The sequence below is a fragment of the Salvelinus fontinalis genome, chromosome 4 (genome assembly GCF_029448725.1).
Source record: "Salvelinus fontinalis isolate EN_2023a chromosome 4, ASM2944872v1, whole genome shotgun sequence".
Classification (NCBI taxonomy): domain Eukaryota; kingdom Metazoa; phylum Chordata; class Actinopteri; order Salmoniformes; family Salmonidae; genus Salvelinus; species Salvelinus fontinalis.
Genome location: NC_074668.1, coordinates 72,493,508 through 72,510,504, shown reverse-complemented (window position 1 = coordinate 72,510,504; position 16,997 = coordinate 72,493,508). Strand labels below are relative to the sequence as shown.

The 16,997-nt window shown below is 38.3% G+C and overlaps 11 non-coding genes across 11 annotated transcripts; all 11 read right to left on the bottom strand.

Annotated features, from left to right (window-relative positions):
- Positions 1–360: 360 nt before the first annotated feature.
- trnaf-gaa (transfer RNA phenylalanine (anticodon GAA)) lies at positions 361–433 on the bottom strand. The gene has a single exon. It is a non-coding gene; the product is annotated as a tRNA-Phe (tRNA).
- A 1,148-nt stretch (positions 434–1,581) lies between these two features.
- Positions 1,582–1,654, bottom strand: trnaf-gaa (transfer RNA phenylalanine (anticodon GAA)). The gene has a single exon. It is a non-coding gene; the product is annotated as a tRNA-Phe (tRNA).
- A 1,149-nt stretch (positions 1,655–2,803) lies between these two features.
- trnaf-gaa (transfer RNA phenylalanine (anticodon GAA)) lies at positions 2,804–2,876 on the bottom strand. The gene has a single exon. It is a non-coding gene; the product is annotated as a tRNA-Phe (tRNA).
- A 1,149-nt stretch (positions 2,877–4,025) lies between these two features.
- On the bottom strand, positions 4,026–4,098 carry trnaf-gaa (transfer RNA phenylalanine (anticodon GAA)). The gene has a single exon. It is a non-coding gene; the product is annotated as a tRNA-Phe (tRNA).
- A 1,149-nt stretch (positions 4,099–5,247) lies between these two features.
- On the bottom strand, positions 5,248–5,320 carry trnaf-gaa (transfer RNA phenylalanine (anticodon GAA)). The gene has a single exon. It is a non-coding gene; the product is annotated as a tRNA-Phe (tRNA).
- A 1,149-nt stretch (positions 5,321–6,469) lies between these two features.
- Positions 6,470–6,542, bottom strand: trnaf-gaa (transfer RNA phenylalanine (anticodon GAA)). Its single transcript has one exon. It is a non-coding gene; the product is annotated as a tRNA-Phe (tRNA).
- Positions 6,543–8,915: 2,373 nt separating this feature from the next.
- trnaf-gaa (transfer RNA phenylalanine (anticodon GAA)) lies at positions 8,916–8,988 on the bottom strand. The gene has a single exon. It is a non-coding gene; the product is annotated as a tRNA-Phe (tRNA).
- A 1,150-nt stretch (positions 8,989–10,138) lies between these two features.
- Positions 10,139–10,211, bottom strand: trnaf-gaa (transfer RNA phenylalanine (anticodon GAA)). Its single transcript has one exon. It is a non-coding gene; the product is annotated as a tRNA-Phe (tRNA).
- A 2,371-nt stretch (positions 10,212–12,582) lies between these two features.
- trnaf-gaa (transfer RNA phenylalanine (anticodon GAA)) lies at positions 12,583–12,655 on the bottom strand. The gene has a single exon. It is a non-coding gene; the product is annotated as a tRNA-Phe (tRNA).
- A 1,150-nt stretch (positions 12,656–13,805) lies between these two features.
- On the bottom strand, positions 13,806–13,878 carry trnaf-gaa (transfer RNA phenylalanine (anticodon GAA)). The gene has a single exon. It is a non-coding gene; the product is annotated as a tRNA-Phe (tRNA).
- A 1,150-nt stretch (positions 13,879–15,028) lies between these two features.
- Positions 15,029–15,101, bottom strand: trnaf-gaa (transfer RNA phenylalanine (anticodon GAA)). The gene has a single exon. It is a non-coding gene; the product is annotated as a tRNA-Phe (tRNA).
- Between the last annotated feature and the right edge of the window lie 1,896 nt (positions 15,102–16,997).

The window sequence follows — 16,997 nt, the reverse complement described above, 5'->3', positions numbered from 1 at the left end:
TTTAGTAAAATCTTAACATATTGTACATTTTGCTCATTCGTAATGTATAGTACGTTTTGGAAATTCGTAACATCATACGAATTGTAATTCATAACATCTCATACGAATTGGATGATGGACATTCCCAAATAATACATACAATATGAAACGTAACATATCATACTAAATGGAGTATCTTCGATATACATACAGAATAATATGAAATGCTCTGACTACAGGTTGGGTCACAGAGAAAGAATGGAGGAGTTGAGGAGAGGATATTTTGTCCAACCGATATTTTCCCTTTGAACCTGTGTTTCAAACCTGCAACTCTCCGTTTTCCAGGCCAAATGTAGAAGAACTCTGGCAAAATTAATTTCCTGCCGAAACCCGGGATCGAACCAGGGACATTTAGATCTTCAGTCTAACGCTCTCCCAACTGAGCTATTTCGGCTGCTCTGCACAATTATAGCCAGGTGTGTGGTTGGCTGTCTGGTGTATTCAGTTGACTAGGATCAGGAATATTTTCTATTCATCTTTCTCCAACAGCGAGTGACAAATGCCCCACATGGATGGAATAATCACGCACACGTTCTTTTTCAAACTTCTAGAAAGACAATGCTTCCACCTGCTGGTCCCCTGACAAACTCACACATACTTTTAGTTAGAATTTTTGTTGAAATTAGGCTAACCTTTTACTGACGACAGGTACGAAAATGAGCCTCAGTTAATCGGGAGTCTTCTTGCTAACAGACACAGGCTCTCAATGTGTAGTGGAACTTCTAGAAGCACTCAGATAAAATGACCTGTTATTTCATCCGCTGTCCATGAGTAAGTGGTAGTGAACACATCAAATGTGCACTTACCCTTCAGGATGACGCAATATTAATGTGGTCTAACTGACCCATTCATTCTTTATAATTGATATATTATATAAGTTATAGTATTGCTCACAAACACAATTTTAACACATTCTTTGAAAACAAAGTTCTGCTTTTATTTTGTTGAATCATAACTATGTAGGTATCATTTCTATTGCATAAAGGCTTTTAATGTACCATTTTTAATTTGTGTTTTTCCTTCGCAGAATTGTCCACACTTAAAATTACTTAGCAGAGGATGGTTTCGATCCATCGACCTCTGGGTTATGGGCCCAGCACGCTTCCGCTGCGCCACTCTACTATCTGGTGGTTGGTGGCAGTCAGCTTGAAAGACAAATTGGAATTCGTAACATATCATACGTTTAGTAAAATCTTAACATATTGTACATTTTGCTCATTCGTAATGTATAGTACATTTTGGAAATTCGTAACATCATACGAATTGTAATTCATAACATCTCATACGAAATGGATGATGGACATTCCCAAATAATACATACAATATGAAACGTAACATATCATACTAAATGGAGTATCTTCGATATACATACAGAATAATATGAAATGCTCTGACTACAGGTTGGGTCACAGAGAAAGAATGGAGGAGTTGAGGAGAGGATATTTTGTCCAACCGATATTTTCCCTTTGAACCTGTGTTTCAAACCTGCAACTCTCCGTTTTCCAGGCCAAATGTAGAAGAACTCTGGCAAAGTTAATTTCCTGCCGAAACCCGGGATCGAACCAGGGACATTTAGATCTTCAGTCTAACGCTCTCCCAACTGAGCTATTTCGGCTGCTCTGCACATTTATAGCCAGGTGTGTGGTTGGCTTTGTGGTGTATTCAGTTGACTAGGATCAGGAATATTTTCTATTCATCTTTCTCCAACAGCGAGTGACAAATGCCCCACATGGATGGAATAATCACGCACATGTTCTTTTTCAAACTTCTAGAAAGACAATGCTTCCACCTGCTGGTCCCCTGACAAACTCACACATACTTTTAGTTAGAATTTTTGTTGAAATTAGGCTAACCTTTTACTGACGACAGGTACGAAAATGAGCCTCAGTTAATCGGGAGGCTTCTTGCTAACAGACACAGGCTCTCAATGTGTAGTGGAACTTCTAGAAGCACTCAGATAAAATGACCTGTTATTTCATCCGCTGTCCATGAGTAAGTGGTAGTGAACACATCAAATTTGCACTTACCCTTCAGGATGACGCAATATTAATGTGGTCTAACTGACCCATTCATTCTTTATAATTGATATATTATATAAGTTATAGTATTGCTCACAAACACAATTTTAACACATTCTTTGAAAACAAGGTTCTGCTTTTATTTTGTTGAATCATAACTACGTAGGTATCATTTCTATTGCATAAAGGCTTTTAATGTAGCATTTTTAATTTGTGTTTTTCCTTCGCAGAATTGTCCACACTTAAAATTACTTAGCAGAGGATGGTTTCGATCCATCGACCTCTGGGTTATGGGCCCAGCACGCTTCCGCTGCGCCACTCTGCTATCTGGTGATTGGTGGCAGTCAGTTGTGAAAGACAAATTGGAATTCGTAACATATCATACGTTTAGTAAAATCTTAACATATTGTACATTTTGCTCATTCGTAATGTATAGTACGTTTTGGAAATTCGTAACATCATACGAATTGTAATTCATAACATCTCATACGAAATGGATGATGGACATTCCCAAATAATACATACAATATGAAACGTAACATATCATACTAAATGGAGTATCTTCGATATACATACAGAATAATATGAAATGCTCTGACTACAGGTTGGGTCACAGAGAAAGAATGGAGGAGTTGAGGAGAGGATATTTTGTCCAACCGATATTTTCCCTTTGAACCTGTGTTTCAAACCTGCAACTCTCCGTTTTCCGGGCCAAATGTAGAAGAACTCTGGCAAAATTAATTTCCTGCCGAAACCCGGGATCGAACCAGGGACATTTAGATCTTCAGTCTAACGCTCTCCCAACTGAGCTATTTCGGCTGCTCTGCAAAATTATAGCCAGGTGTGTGGTTGGCTGTCTGGTGTATTCAGTTGACTAGGATCAGGAACATTTTCTATTCATCTTTCTCCAACAGCGAGTGACAAATGCCCCACATGGATGGAATAATCACGCACACGTTCTTTTTCAAACTTCTAGAAAGACAATGCTTCCACCTGCTGGTCCCCTGACAAACTCACACATACTTTTAGTTAGAATTTTTGTTGAAATTAGGCTAACCTTTTACTGACGACAGGTACGAAAATGAGCCTCAGTTAATCGGGAGTCTTCTTGCTAACAGACACAGGCTCTCAATGTGTAGTGGAACTTCTAGAAGCACTCAGATAAAATGACCTGTTATTTCATCCGCTGTCCATGAGTAAGTGGTAGTGAACACATCAAATGTGCACTTACCCTTCAGGATGACGCAATATTAATGTGGTCTAACTGACCCATTCATTCTTTATAATTGATATATTATATAAGTTATAGTATTGCTCACAAACACAATTTTAACATATTCTTTGAAAACAAAGTTCTGCTTTTATTTTGTTGAATCATAGCTATGTAGGTATCTTTACTATTGCATAATGGCTTTTAATGTAGCATTTTTAATTTGTGTTTTTCCTTTGCAGAATTGTCCACACTTAAAATTACTTAGCAGAGGATAGTTTCGATCCATCGACCTCTGGGTTATGGGCCCAGCACGCTTCCGCTGCGCCACTCTGCTATCTGGTGATTGGTGGCAGTCAGTTGTGAAAGACAAATTGGAATTCGTAACATATCATACGTTTAGTAAAATCTTAACATATTGTACATTTTGCTCATTCGTAATGTATAGTACGTTTTGGAAATTCGTAACATCATACGAATTGTAATTCATAACATCTCATACGAAATGGATGATGGACATTCCCAAATAATACATACAATATGAAACGTAACATATCATACTAAATGGAGTATCTTCGATATACATACAGAATAATATGAAATGCTCTGACTACAGGTTGGGTCACAGAGAAAGAATGGAGGAGTTGAGGAGAGGATATTTTGTCCAACCGATATTTTCCCTTTGAACCTGTGTTTCAAACCTGCAACTCTCCGTTTTCCAGGCCAAATGTAGAAGAACTCTGGCAAAATTAATTTCCTGCCGAAACCCGGGATCGAACCAGGGACATTTAGATCTTCAGTCTAACGCTCTCCCAACTGAGCTATTTCGGCTGCTCTGCACAAGTATAGCCAGGTGTGTGGTTGGCTGTCTGGTGTATTCAGTTGACTAGGATCAGGAATATTTTCTATTCATCTTTCTCCAACAGCGAGTGACAAATGCCCCACATGGATGGAATAATCACGCACACGTTCTTTTTCAAACTTCTAGAAAGACAATGCTTCCACCTGCTGGTCCCCTGACAAACTCACACATACTTTTAGTTAGAATTTTTGTTGAAATTAGGCTAACCTTTTACTGACGACAGGTACGAAAATGAGCCTCAGTTAATCGGGAGTCTTCTTGCTAACAGACACAGGCTCTCAATGTGTAGTGGAACTTCTAGAAGCACTCAGATAAAATGACCTGTTATTTCATCCGCTGTCCATGAGTAAGTGGTAGTGAACACATCAAATGTGCACTTACCCTTCAGGATGACGCAATATTAATGTGGTCTAACTGACCCATTCATTCTTTATAATTGATATATTATATAAGTTATAGTATTGCTCACAAACACAATTTTAACACATTCTTTGAAAACAAAGTTCTGCTTTTATTTTGTTGAATCATAACTATGTAGGTATCATTTCTATTGCATAAAGGCTTTTAATGTACCATTTTTAATTTGTGTTTTTCCTTCGCAGAATTGTCCACACTTAAAATTACTTAGCAGAGGATGGTTTCGATCCATCGACCTCTGGGTTATGGGCCCAGCACGCTTCCGCTGCGCCACTCTTCTATCTGGTGGTTGGTGGCAGTCAGTTGTGAAAGACAAATTGGAATTCGTAACATATCATACGTTTAGTAAAATCTTAACATATTGTACATTTTGCTCATTCGTAATGTATAGTACATTTTGGAAATTCGTAACATCATACGAATTGTAATTCATAACATCTCATACGAAATGGATGATGGACATTCCCAAATAATACATACAATATGAAACGTAACATATCATACTAAATGGAGTATCTTCGATATACATACAGAATAATATGAAATGCTCTGACTACAGGTTGGGTCACAGAGAAAGAATGGAGGAGTTGAGGAGAGGATATTTTGTCCAACCGATATTTTCCCTTTGAACCTGTGTTTCAAACCTGCAACTCTCCGTTTTCCAGGCCAAATGTAGAAGAACTCTGGCAAAGTTAATTTCCTGCCGAAACCCGGGATCGAACCAGGGACATTTAGATCTTCAGTCTAACGCTCTCCCAACTGAGCTATTTCGGCTGCTCTGCACAATTATAGCCAGGTGTGTGGTTGGCTTTGTGGTGTATTCAGTTGACTAGGATCAGGAATATTTTCTATTCATCTTTCTCCAACAGCGAGTGACAAATGCCCCACATGGATGGAATAATCACGCACATGTTCTTTTTCAAACTTCTAGAAAGACAATGCTTCCACCTGCTGGTCCCCTGACAAACTCACACATACTTTTAGTTAGAATTTTTGTTGAAATTAGGCTAACCTTTTACTGACGACAGGTACGAAAATGAGCCTCAGTTAATCGGGAGGCTTCTTGCTAACAGACACAGGCTCTCAATGTGTAGTGGAACTTCTAGAAGCACTCAGATAAAATGACCTGTTATTTCATCCGCTGTCCATGAGTAAGTGGTAGTGAACACATCAAATTTGCACTTACCCTTCAGGATGACGCAATATTAATGTGGTCTAACTGACCCATTCATTCTTTATAATTGATATATTATATAAGTTATAGTATTGCTCACAAACACAATTTTAAAACATTCTTTGAAAACAAGGTTCTGCTTTTATTTTGTTGAATCATAACTACGTAGGTATCATTTCTATTGCATAAAGGCTTTTAATGTAGCATTTTTAATTTGTGTTTTTCCTTCGCAGAATTGTCCACACTTAAAATTACTTAGCAGAGGATGGTTTCGATCCATCGACCTCTGGGTTATGGGCCCAGCACGCTTCCGCTGCGCCACTCTGCTATCTGGTGATTGGTGGCAGTCAGTTGTGAAAGACAAATTGGAATTCGTAACATATCATACGTTTAGTAAAATCTTAACATATTGTACATTTTGCTCATTCGTAATGTATAGTACGTTTTGGAAATTCGTAACATCATACGAATTGTAATTCATAACATCTCATACGAAATGGATGATGGACATTCCCAAATAATACATACAATATGAAACGTAACATATCATACTAAATGGAGTATCTTCGATATACATACAGAATAATACGAAATGCTCTGACTACAGGTTGGGTCACAGAGAAAGAATGGAGGAGTTGAGGAGAGGATATTTTGTCCAACCGATATTTTCCCTTTGAACCTGTGTTTCAAACCTGCAACTCTCCGTTTTCCGGGCCAAATGTAGAAGAACTCTGGCAAAATTAATTTCCTGCCGAAACCCGGGATCGAACCAGGGACATTTAGATCTTCAGTCTAACGCTCTCCCAACTGAGCTATTTCGGCTGCTCTGCACAATTATAGCCAGGTGTGTGGTTGGCTGTCTGGTGTATTCAGTTGACTAGGATCAGGAACATTTTCTATTCATCTTTCTCCAACAGCGAGTGACAAATGCCCCACATGGATGGAATAATCACGCACACGTTCTTTTTCAAACTTCTAGAAAGACAATGCTTCCACCTGCTGGTCCCCTGACAAACTCACACATACTTTTAGTTAGAATTTTTGTTGAAATTAGGCTAACCTTTTACTGACGACAGGTACGAAAATGAGCCTCAGTTAATCGGGAGTCTTCTTGCTAACAGACACAGGCTCTCAATGTGTAGTGGAACTTCTAGAAGCACTCAGATAAAATGACCTGTTATTTCATCCGCTGTCCATGAGTAAGTGGTAGTGAACACATCAAATTTGCACTTACCCTTCAGGATGACGCAATATTAATGTGGTCTAACTGACCCATTCATTCTTTATAATTGATATATTATATAAGTTATAGTATTGCTCACAAACACAATTTTAACACATTCTTTGAAAACAAAGTTCTCCTTTTATTTTGTTGAATCATAACTACGTAGGTATCATTTCTATTGCATAAAGGCGTTTAATGCAGCATTTTGAATTTGTGTTTTTCCTTCGCAGAATTGTCCACACTTAAAATTACTTAGCAGAGGATGGTTTCGATCCATCGACCTCTGGGTTATGGGCCCAGCACGCTTCCGCTGCGCCACTCTGCTATCTGGTGATTGATGGCAGTCAGTTGTGAAAGACAAATTGGAATTCGTAACATATCATACGTTTAGTAAAATCTTAACATATTGTACATTTTGCCCTATTCGTAATGTATAGTACGTTTTGGAAATTCGTAACATCATACGAATTGTAATTCATAACATCTCATACGAAATGGATGATGGACATTCCCAAATAATACATACAATATGAAACGTAACATATCATACTAAATGGAGTATCTTCGATATACATACAGAATAATATGAAATGCTCTGACTACAGGTTGGGTCACAGAGAAAGAATGGAGGAGTTGAGGAGAGGATATTTTGTCCAACCGATATTTTCCCTTTGAACCTGTGTTTCAAACCTGCAACTCTCCGTTTTCCAGGCCAAATGTAGAAGAACTCTGGCAAAATTAATTTCCTGCCGAAACCCGGGATCGAGTCAGGGACATTTAGATCTTCAGTCTAACGTTCTGCCAACTGAGCTATTTCGGCTGCTCTGCACAATTATAGCCAGGTGTGTGGTTGGCTGTCTGGTGTATTCAGTTGACTAGGATCAGGAATATTTTCTATTCATCTTTCTCCAACAGCGAGTGACAAATGCCCCACATGGATGGAATAATCACGCACACGTTCTTTTTCAAACTTCTAGAAAGACAATGCTTCCACCTGCTGGTCCCCTGACAAACTCACACATACTTTTAGTTAGAATTTTTGTTGAAATTAGGCTAACCTTTTACTGACGACAGGTACGAAAATGAGCCTCAGTTAATCGGGAGTCTTCTTGCTAACAGACACAGGCTCTCAATGTGTAGTGGAACTTCTAGAAGCACTCAGATAAAATGACCTGTTATTTCATCCGCTGTCCATGAGTAAGTGGTAGTGAACACATCAAATTTGCACTTACCCTTCAGGATGACGCAATATTAATGTGGTCTAACTGACCCATTCATTCTTTATAATTGATATATTATATAAGTTATAGTATTGCTCACAAACACAATTTTAACACATTCTTTGAAAACAAAGTTCTCCTTTTATTTTGTTGAATCATAACTACGTAGGTATCATTGCTATTGCATAAAGGCGTTTAATGCAGCATTTTTAATTTGTGTTTTTCCTTCGCAGAATTGTCCACACTTAAAATTACTTAGCAGAGGATGGTTTCGACCCATCGACCTCTGGGTTATGGGCCCAGCACGCTTCCGCTGCACCACTCTGCTATCTGGTGATTGATGGCAGTCAGTTGTGAAAGACAAATTGGAATTCGTAACATATCATATGTTTAGTAAAATCTTAACATATTGTACATTTTGCCCTATTCGTAATGTATAGTACGTTTTGGAAATTCGTAACATCATACGAATTGTAATTCATAACATCTCATACGAAATGGATGATGGACATTCCCAAATAATACATACAAAATGAAACGTAACATATCATACTAAATGGAGTATCTTCGATATACATACAGAATAATATGAAATGCTCTGACTACAGGTTGGGTCACAGAGAAAGAATGGAGGAGTTGAGGAGAGGATATTTTGTCCAACCGATATTTTCCCTTTGAACCTGTGTTTCAAACCTGCAACTCTCCGTTTTCCGGGCCAAATGTAGAAGAACTCTGGCAAAATTAATTTCCTGCCGAAACCCGGGATCGAACCAGGGACATTTAGATCTTCAGTCTAACGCTCTCCCAACTGAGCTATTTCGGCTGCTCTGCACAATTATAGCCAGGTGTGTGGTTGGCTGTCTGGTGTATTCAGTTGACTAGGATCAGGAACATTTTCTATTCATCTTTCTCCAACAGCGAGTGACAAATGCCCCACATGGATGGAATAATCACGCACACGTTCTTTTTCAAACTTCTAGAAAGACAATGCTTCCACCTGCTGGTCCCCTGACAAACTCACACATACTTTTAGTTAGAATTTTTGTTGAAATTAGGCTAACCTTTTACTGACGACAGGTACGAAAATGAGCCTCAGTTAATCGGGAGTCTTCTTGCTAACAGACACAGGCTCTCAATGTGTAGTGGAACTTCTAGAAGCACTCAGATAAAATGACCTGTTATTTCATCCGCTGTCCATGAGTAAGTGGTAGTGAACACATCAAATTTGCACTTACCCTTCAGGATGACGCAATATTAATGTGGTCTAACTGACCCATTCATTCTTTATAATTGATATATTATATAAGTTATAGTATTGCTCACAAACACAATTTTAACACATTCTTTGAAAACAAAGTTCTCCTTTTATTTTGTTGAATCATAACTACGTAGGTATCATTTCTATTGCATAAAGGCGTTTAATGCAGCATTTTGAATTTGTGTTTTTCCTTCGCAGAATTGTCCACACTTAAAATTACTTAGCAGAGGATGGTTTCGACCCATCGACCTCTGGGTTATGGGCCCAGCACGCTTCCGCTGCACCACTCTGCTATCTGGTGATTGATGGCAGTCAGTTGTGAAAGACAAATTGGAATTCGTAACATATCATATGTTTAGTAAAATCTTAACATATTGTACATTTTGCCCTATTCGTAATGTATAGTACGTTTTGGAAATTCGTAACATCATACGAATTGTAATTCATAACATCTCATACGAAATGGATGATGGACATTCCCAAATAATACATACAAAATGAAACGTAACATATCATACTAAATGGAGTATCTTCGATATACATACAGAATAATATGAAATGCTCTGACTACAGGTTGGGTCACAGAGAAAGAATGGAGGAGTTGAGGAGAGGATATTTCGTCCAACCGATATTTTCCCTTTGAACCTGTGTTTCAAACCTGCAACTCTCCGTTTTCCAGGCCAAATGTAGAAGAACTCTGGCAAAATTAATTTCCTGCCGAAACCCGGGATCGAACCAGGGACATTTAGATCTTCAGTCTAAAGCTCTGCCAACTGAGCTATTTCGGCTGCTCTGCACAATTATAGCCAGGTGTGTGGTTGGCTGTCTGGTGTATTCAGTTGACTAGGATCAGGAATATTTTCTATTCATCTTTCTCCAACAGCGAGTGACAAATGCCCCACATGGATGGAATAATCACGCACACGTTCTTTTTCAAACTTCTAGAAAGACAATGCTTCCACCTGCTGGTCCCCTGACAAACTCACACATACTTTTAGTTAGAATTTTTGTTGAAATTAGGCTAACCTTTTACTGACGACAGGTACGAAAATGAGCCTCAGTTAATCGGGAGTCTTCTTGCTAACAGACACAGGCTCTCAATGTGTAGTGGAACTTCTAGAAGCACTCAGATAAAATGACCTGTTATTTCATCCGCTGTCCATGAGTAAGTGGTAGTGAACACATCAAATTTGCACTTACCCTTCAGGATGACGCAATATTAATGTGGTCTAACTGACCCATTCATTCTTTATAATTGATATATTATATAAGTTATAGTATTGCTCACAAACACAATTTTAACACATTCTTTGAAAACAAAGTTCTGCTTTTATTTTGTTGAATCATAACTACGTAGGTATCATTTCTATTGCATAAAGGCTTTTAATGTACCATTTTTAATTTGTGTTTTTCCTTTGCAGAATTGTCCACACTTAAAATTACTTAGCAGAGGATGGTTTCGATCCATCGACCTCTGGGTTATGGGCCCAGCACGCTTCCGCTGATCCACTCTGCAATTTGGTGATTGGTGGCAGTCAGTTGTGAAAGACAAATTGGAATTCGTAACATATCATACGTTTAGTAAAATCTTAACATATTGTACATTTTGCTCATTCGTAATGTATAGTACGTTTTGGAAATTCGTAACATCATACGAATTGTAATTCATAACATCTCATACGAAATGGATGATGGACATTCCCAAATAATACATACAAAATGAAACGTAACATATCATACTAAATGGAGTATCTTCGATATACATACAGAATAATATGAAATGCTCTGACTACAGGTTGGGTCACAGAGAAAGAATGGAGGAGTTGAGGAGAGGATATTTTGTCCAACCGATATTTTCCCTTTGAACCTGTGTTTCAAACCTGCAACTCTCCGTTTTCCAGGCCAAATGTAGAAGAACTCTGGCAAAATTAATTTCCTGCCAAAACCCGGGATCGAGTCAGGGACATTTAGATCTTCAGTCTAACGCTCTCCCAACTGAGCTATTTCGGCTGCTCTGCACAATTAGAGCCAGGTGTGTGGTTGGCTGTCTGGTGTATTCAGTTGACTAGGATCAGGAATATTTTCTATTCATCTTTCTCCAACAGCGAGTGACAAATGCCCCACATGGATGGAATAATCACGCACACGTTCTTTTTCAAACTTCTAGAAAGACAATGCTTCCACCTGCTGGTCCCCTGACAAACTCACACATACTTTTAGTTAGAATTTTTGTTGAATTTAGGCTAACCTTTTACTGACGACAGGTACGAAAATGAGCCTCAGTTAATCGGGAGTCTTCTTGCTAACAGACACAGGCTCTCAATGTGTAGTGGAACTTCTAGAAGCACTCAGATAAAATGACCTGTTATTTCATCCGCTGTCCATGAGTAAGTGGTAGTGAACACATCAAATTTGCACTTACCCTTCAGGATGACGCAATATTAATGTGGTCTAACTGACCCATTCATTCTTTATAATTGATATATTATATAAGTTATAGTATTGCTCACAAACACAATTTTAACACATTCTTTGAAAACAAAGTTCTGCTTTTATTTTGTTGAATCATAACTACGTAGATATCATTTCTATTGCATAAAGGCTTTTAATGTAGCATTTTTAATTTGTGTTTTTCCTTCGCAGAATTGTCCACACTTAAAATTACTTAGCAGAGGATGGTTTCGATCCATCGACCTCTGGGTTATGGGCCCAGCACGCTTCCGCTGCGCCACTCTGCTATCTGGTGATTGGTGGCAGTCAGTTGTGAAAGACAAATTGGAATTCGTAACATATCATACGTTTAGTAAAATCTTAACATATTGTACATTTTGCTCATTCGTAATGTATAGTACGTTTTGGAAATTCGTAACATCATACGAATTGTAATTCATAACATCTCATACGAAATGGATGATGGACATTCCCAAATAATACATACAATATGAAACGTAACATATCATACTAAATGGAGTATCTTCGATATACATACAGAATAATATGAAATGCTCTGACTACAGGTTGGGTCACAGAGAAAGAATGGAGGAGTTGAGGAGAGGATATTTTGTCCAACCGATATTTTCCCTTTGAACCTGTGTTTCAAACCTGCAACTCTCCGTTTTCCAGGCCAAATGTAGAAGAACTCTGGCAAAATTAATTTCCTGCCGAAACCCGGGATCGAACCAGGGACATTCAGATCTTCAGTCTAACGCTCTCCCAACTGAGCTATTTCGGCTGCTCTGCACAATTAGAGCCAGGTGTGTGGTTGGCTGTCTGGTGTATTCAGTTGACTAGGATCAGGAATATTTTCTATTCATCTTTCTCCAACAGCGAGTGACAAATGCCCCACATGGATGGAATAATCACGCACACGTTCTTTTTCAAACTTCTAGAAAGACAATGCTTCCACCTGCTGGTCCCCTGACAAACTCACACATACTTTTAGTTAGAATTTTTGTTGAAATTAGGCTAACCTTTTACTGACGACAGGTACGAAAATGAGCCTCAGTTAATCGGGAGTCTTCTTGCTAACAGACACAGGCTCTCAATGTGTAGTGGAACTTCTAGAAGCACTCAGATAAAATGACCTGTTATTTCATCCGCTGTCCATGAGTAAGTGGTAGTGAACACATCAAATTTGCACTTACCCTTCAGGATGACGCAATATTAATGTGGTCTAACTGACCCATTCATTCTTTATAATTGATATATTATATAAGTTATAGTATTGCTCACAAACACAATTTTAACACATTCTTTGAAAACAAAGTTCTCCTTTTATTTTGTTGAATCATAACTACGTAGGTATCATTGCTATTGCATAAAGGCGTTTAATGCAGCATTTTTAATTTGTGTTTTTCCTTCGCAGAATTGTCCACACTTAAAATTACTTAGCAGAGGATGGTTTCGACCCATCGACCTCTGGGTTATGGGCCCAGCACGCTTCCGCTGCACCACTCTGCTATCTGGTGATTGATGGCAGTCAGTTGTGAAAGACAAATTGGAATTCGTAACATATCATATGTTTAGTAAAATCTTAACATATTGTACATTTTGCCCTATTCGTAATGTATAGTACGTTTTGGAAATTCGTAACATCATACGAATTGTAATTCATAACATCTCATACGAAATGGATGATGGACATTCCCAAATAATACATACAAAATGAAACGTAACATATCATACTAAATGGAGTATCTTCGATATACATACAGAATAATATGAAATGCTCTGACTACAGGTTGGGTCACAGAGAAAGAATGGAGGAGTTGAGGAGAGGATATTTTGTCCAACCGATATTTTCCCTTTGAACCTGTGTTTCAAACCTGCAACTCTCCGTTTTCCAGGCCAAATGTAGAAGAACTCTGGCAAAATTAATTTCCTGCCGAAACCCGGGATCGAACCAGGGACATTTAGATCTTCAGTCTAACGCTCTGCCAACTGAGCTATTTCGGCTGCTCTGCACAATTATAGCCAGGTGTGTGGTTGGCTGTCTGGTGTATTCAGTTGACTAGGATCAGGAATATTTTCTATTCATCTTTCTCCAACAGCGAGTGACAAATGCCCCACATGGATGGAATAATCACGCACACGTTCTTTTTCAAACTTCTAGAAAGACAATGCTTCCACCTGCTGGTCCCCTGACAAACTCACACATACTTTTAGTTAGAATTTTTGTTGAAATTAGGCTAACCTTTTACTGACGACAGGTACGAAAATGAGCCTCAGTTAATCGGGAGTCTTCTTGCTAACAGACACAGGCTCTCAATGTGTAGTGGAACTTCTAGAAGCACTCAGATAAAATGACCTGTTATTTCATCCGCTGTCCATGAGTAAGTGGTAGTGAACACATCAAATTTGCACTTACCCTTCAGGATGACGCAATATTAATGTGGTCTAACTGACCCATTCATTCTTTATAATTGATATATTATATAAGTTATAGTATTGCTCACAAACACAATTTTAACACATTCTTTGAAAACAAAGTTCTCCTTTTATTTTGTTGAATCATAACTACGTAGGTATCATTGCTATTGCATAAAGGCGTTTAATGCAGCATTTTTAATTTGTGTTTTTCCTTCGCAGAATTGTCCACACTTAAAATTACTTAGCAGAGGATGGTTTCGACCCATCGACCTCTGGGTTATGGGCCAAGCACGCTTCCGCTGCACCACTCTGCTATCTGGTGATTGATGGCAGTCAGTTGTGAAAGACAAATTGGAATTCGTAACATATCATACGTTTAGTAAAATCTTAACATATTGTACATTTTGCCCTATTCGTAATGTATAGCACGTTTTGGAAATTCGTAACATCATACGAATTGTAATTCATAACATCTCATACGAAATGGATGATGGACATTCCCAAATAAAACATACAAAATGAAACGTAACATATCATACTAAATGGAGTATCTTCGATATACATACAGAATAATATGAAATGCTCTGACTACAGGTTGGGTCACAGAGAAAGAATGGAGGAGTTGAGGAGAGGATATTTTGTCCAACCGATATTTTCCCTTTGAACCTGTGTTTCAAACCTGCAACTCTCCGTTTTCCAGGCCAAATGTAGAAGAACTCTGGCAAAATTAATTTCCTGCCGAAACCCGGGATCGAACCAGGGACATTTAGATCTTCAGTCTAACGCTCTCCCAACTGAGCTATTTCGGCTGCTCTGAACAATTATAGCCAGGTGTGTTGTTGGCTGTCTGGTGTATTCAGTTGACTAGGATCAGGAATATTTTCTATTCATCTTTCTCCAACAGCGAGTGACAAATGCCCCACATGGATGGAATAATCACGCACACGTTCTTTTTCAAACTTCTAGAAAGACAATGCTTCCACCTGCTGGTCCCCTGACAAACTCACACATACTTTTAGTTAGAATTTTTGTTGAATTTAGGCTAACCTTTTACTGACGACAGGTACGAAAATGAGCCTCAGTTAATCGGGAGTCTTCTTGCTAACAGACACAGGCTCTCAATGTGTAGTGGAACTTCTAGAAGCACTCAGATAAAATGACCTGTTATTTCATCCGCTGTCCATGAGTAAGTGGTAGTGAACACATCAAATTTGCACTTACCCTTCAGGATGACGCAATATTAATGTGGTCTAACTGACCCATTCATTCTTTATAATTGATATATTATATAAGTTATAGTATTGCTCACAAACACAATTTTAACACATTCTTTGAAAACAAAGTTCTGCTTTTATTTTGTTGAATCATAACTACGTAGGTATCATTTCTATTGCATAAAGGCTTTTAATGTACCATTTTTAATTTGTGTTTTTCCTTTGCAGAATTGTCCACACTTAAAATTACTTAGCAGAGGATGGTTTCGATCCATCGACCTCTGGGTTATGGGCCCAGCACGCTTCCGCTGATCCACTCTGCAATTTGGTGATTGGTGGCAGTCAGTTGTGAAAGACAAATTGGAATTCGTAACATATCATACGTTTAGTAAAATCTTAACATATTGTACATTTTGCTCATTCGTAATGTATAGTACGTTTTGGAAATTCGTAACATCATACGAATTGTAATTCATAACATCTCATACGAAATGGATGATGGACATTCCCAAATAATACATACAAAATGAAACGTAACATATCATACTAAATGGAGTATCTTCGATATACATACAGAATAATATGAAATGCTCTGACTACAGGTTGGGTCACAGAGAAAGAATGGAGGAGTTGAGGAGAGGATATTTTGTCCAACCGATATTTTCCCTTTGAACCTGTGTTTCAAACCTGCAACTCTCCGTTTTCCAGGCCAAATGTAGAAGAACTCTGGCAAAATTAATTTCCTGCCAAAACCCGGGATCGAGTCAGGGACATTTAGATCTTCAGTCTAACGCTCTCCCAACTGAGCTATTTCGGCTGCTCTGCACAATTAGAGCCAGGTGTGTGGTTGGCTGTCTGGTGTATTCAGTTGACTAGGATCAGGAATATTTTCTATTCATCTTTCTCCAACAGCGAGTGACAAATGCCCCACATGGATGGAATAATCACGCACACGTTCTTTTTCAAACTTCTAGAAAGACAATGCTTCCACCTGCTGGTCCCCTGACAAACTCACACATACTTTTAGTTAGAATTTTTGTTGAATTTAGGCTAACCTTTTACTGACGACAGGTACGAAAATGAGCCTCAGTTAATCGGGAGTCTTCTTGCTAACAGACACAGGCTCTCAATGTGTAGTGGAACTTCTAGAAGCACTCAGATAAAATGACCTGTTATTTCATCCGCTGTCCATGAGTAAGTGGTAGTGAACACATCAAATTTGCACTTACCCTTCAGGATGACGCAATATTAATGTGGTCTAACTGACCCATTCATTCTTTATAATTGATATATTATATAAGTTATAGTATTGCTCACAAACACAATTTTAACACATTCTTTGAAAACAAAGTTCTGCTTTTATTTTGTTGAATCATAACTACGTAGGTATCATTGCTATTGCATAAAGGCTTTTAATGTAGCATTTTTAATTTGTGTTTTTCCTTCGCAGAATTGTCCACACTTAAAATTACTTAGCAGAGGATGGTTTCG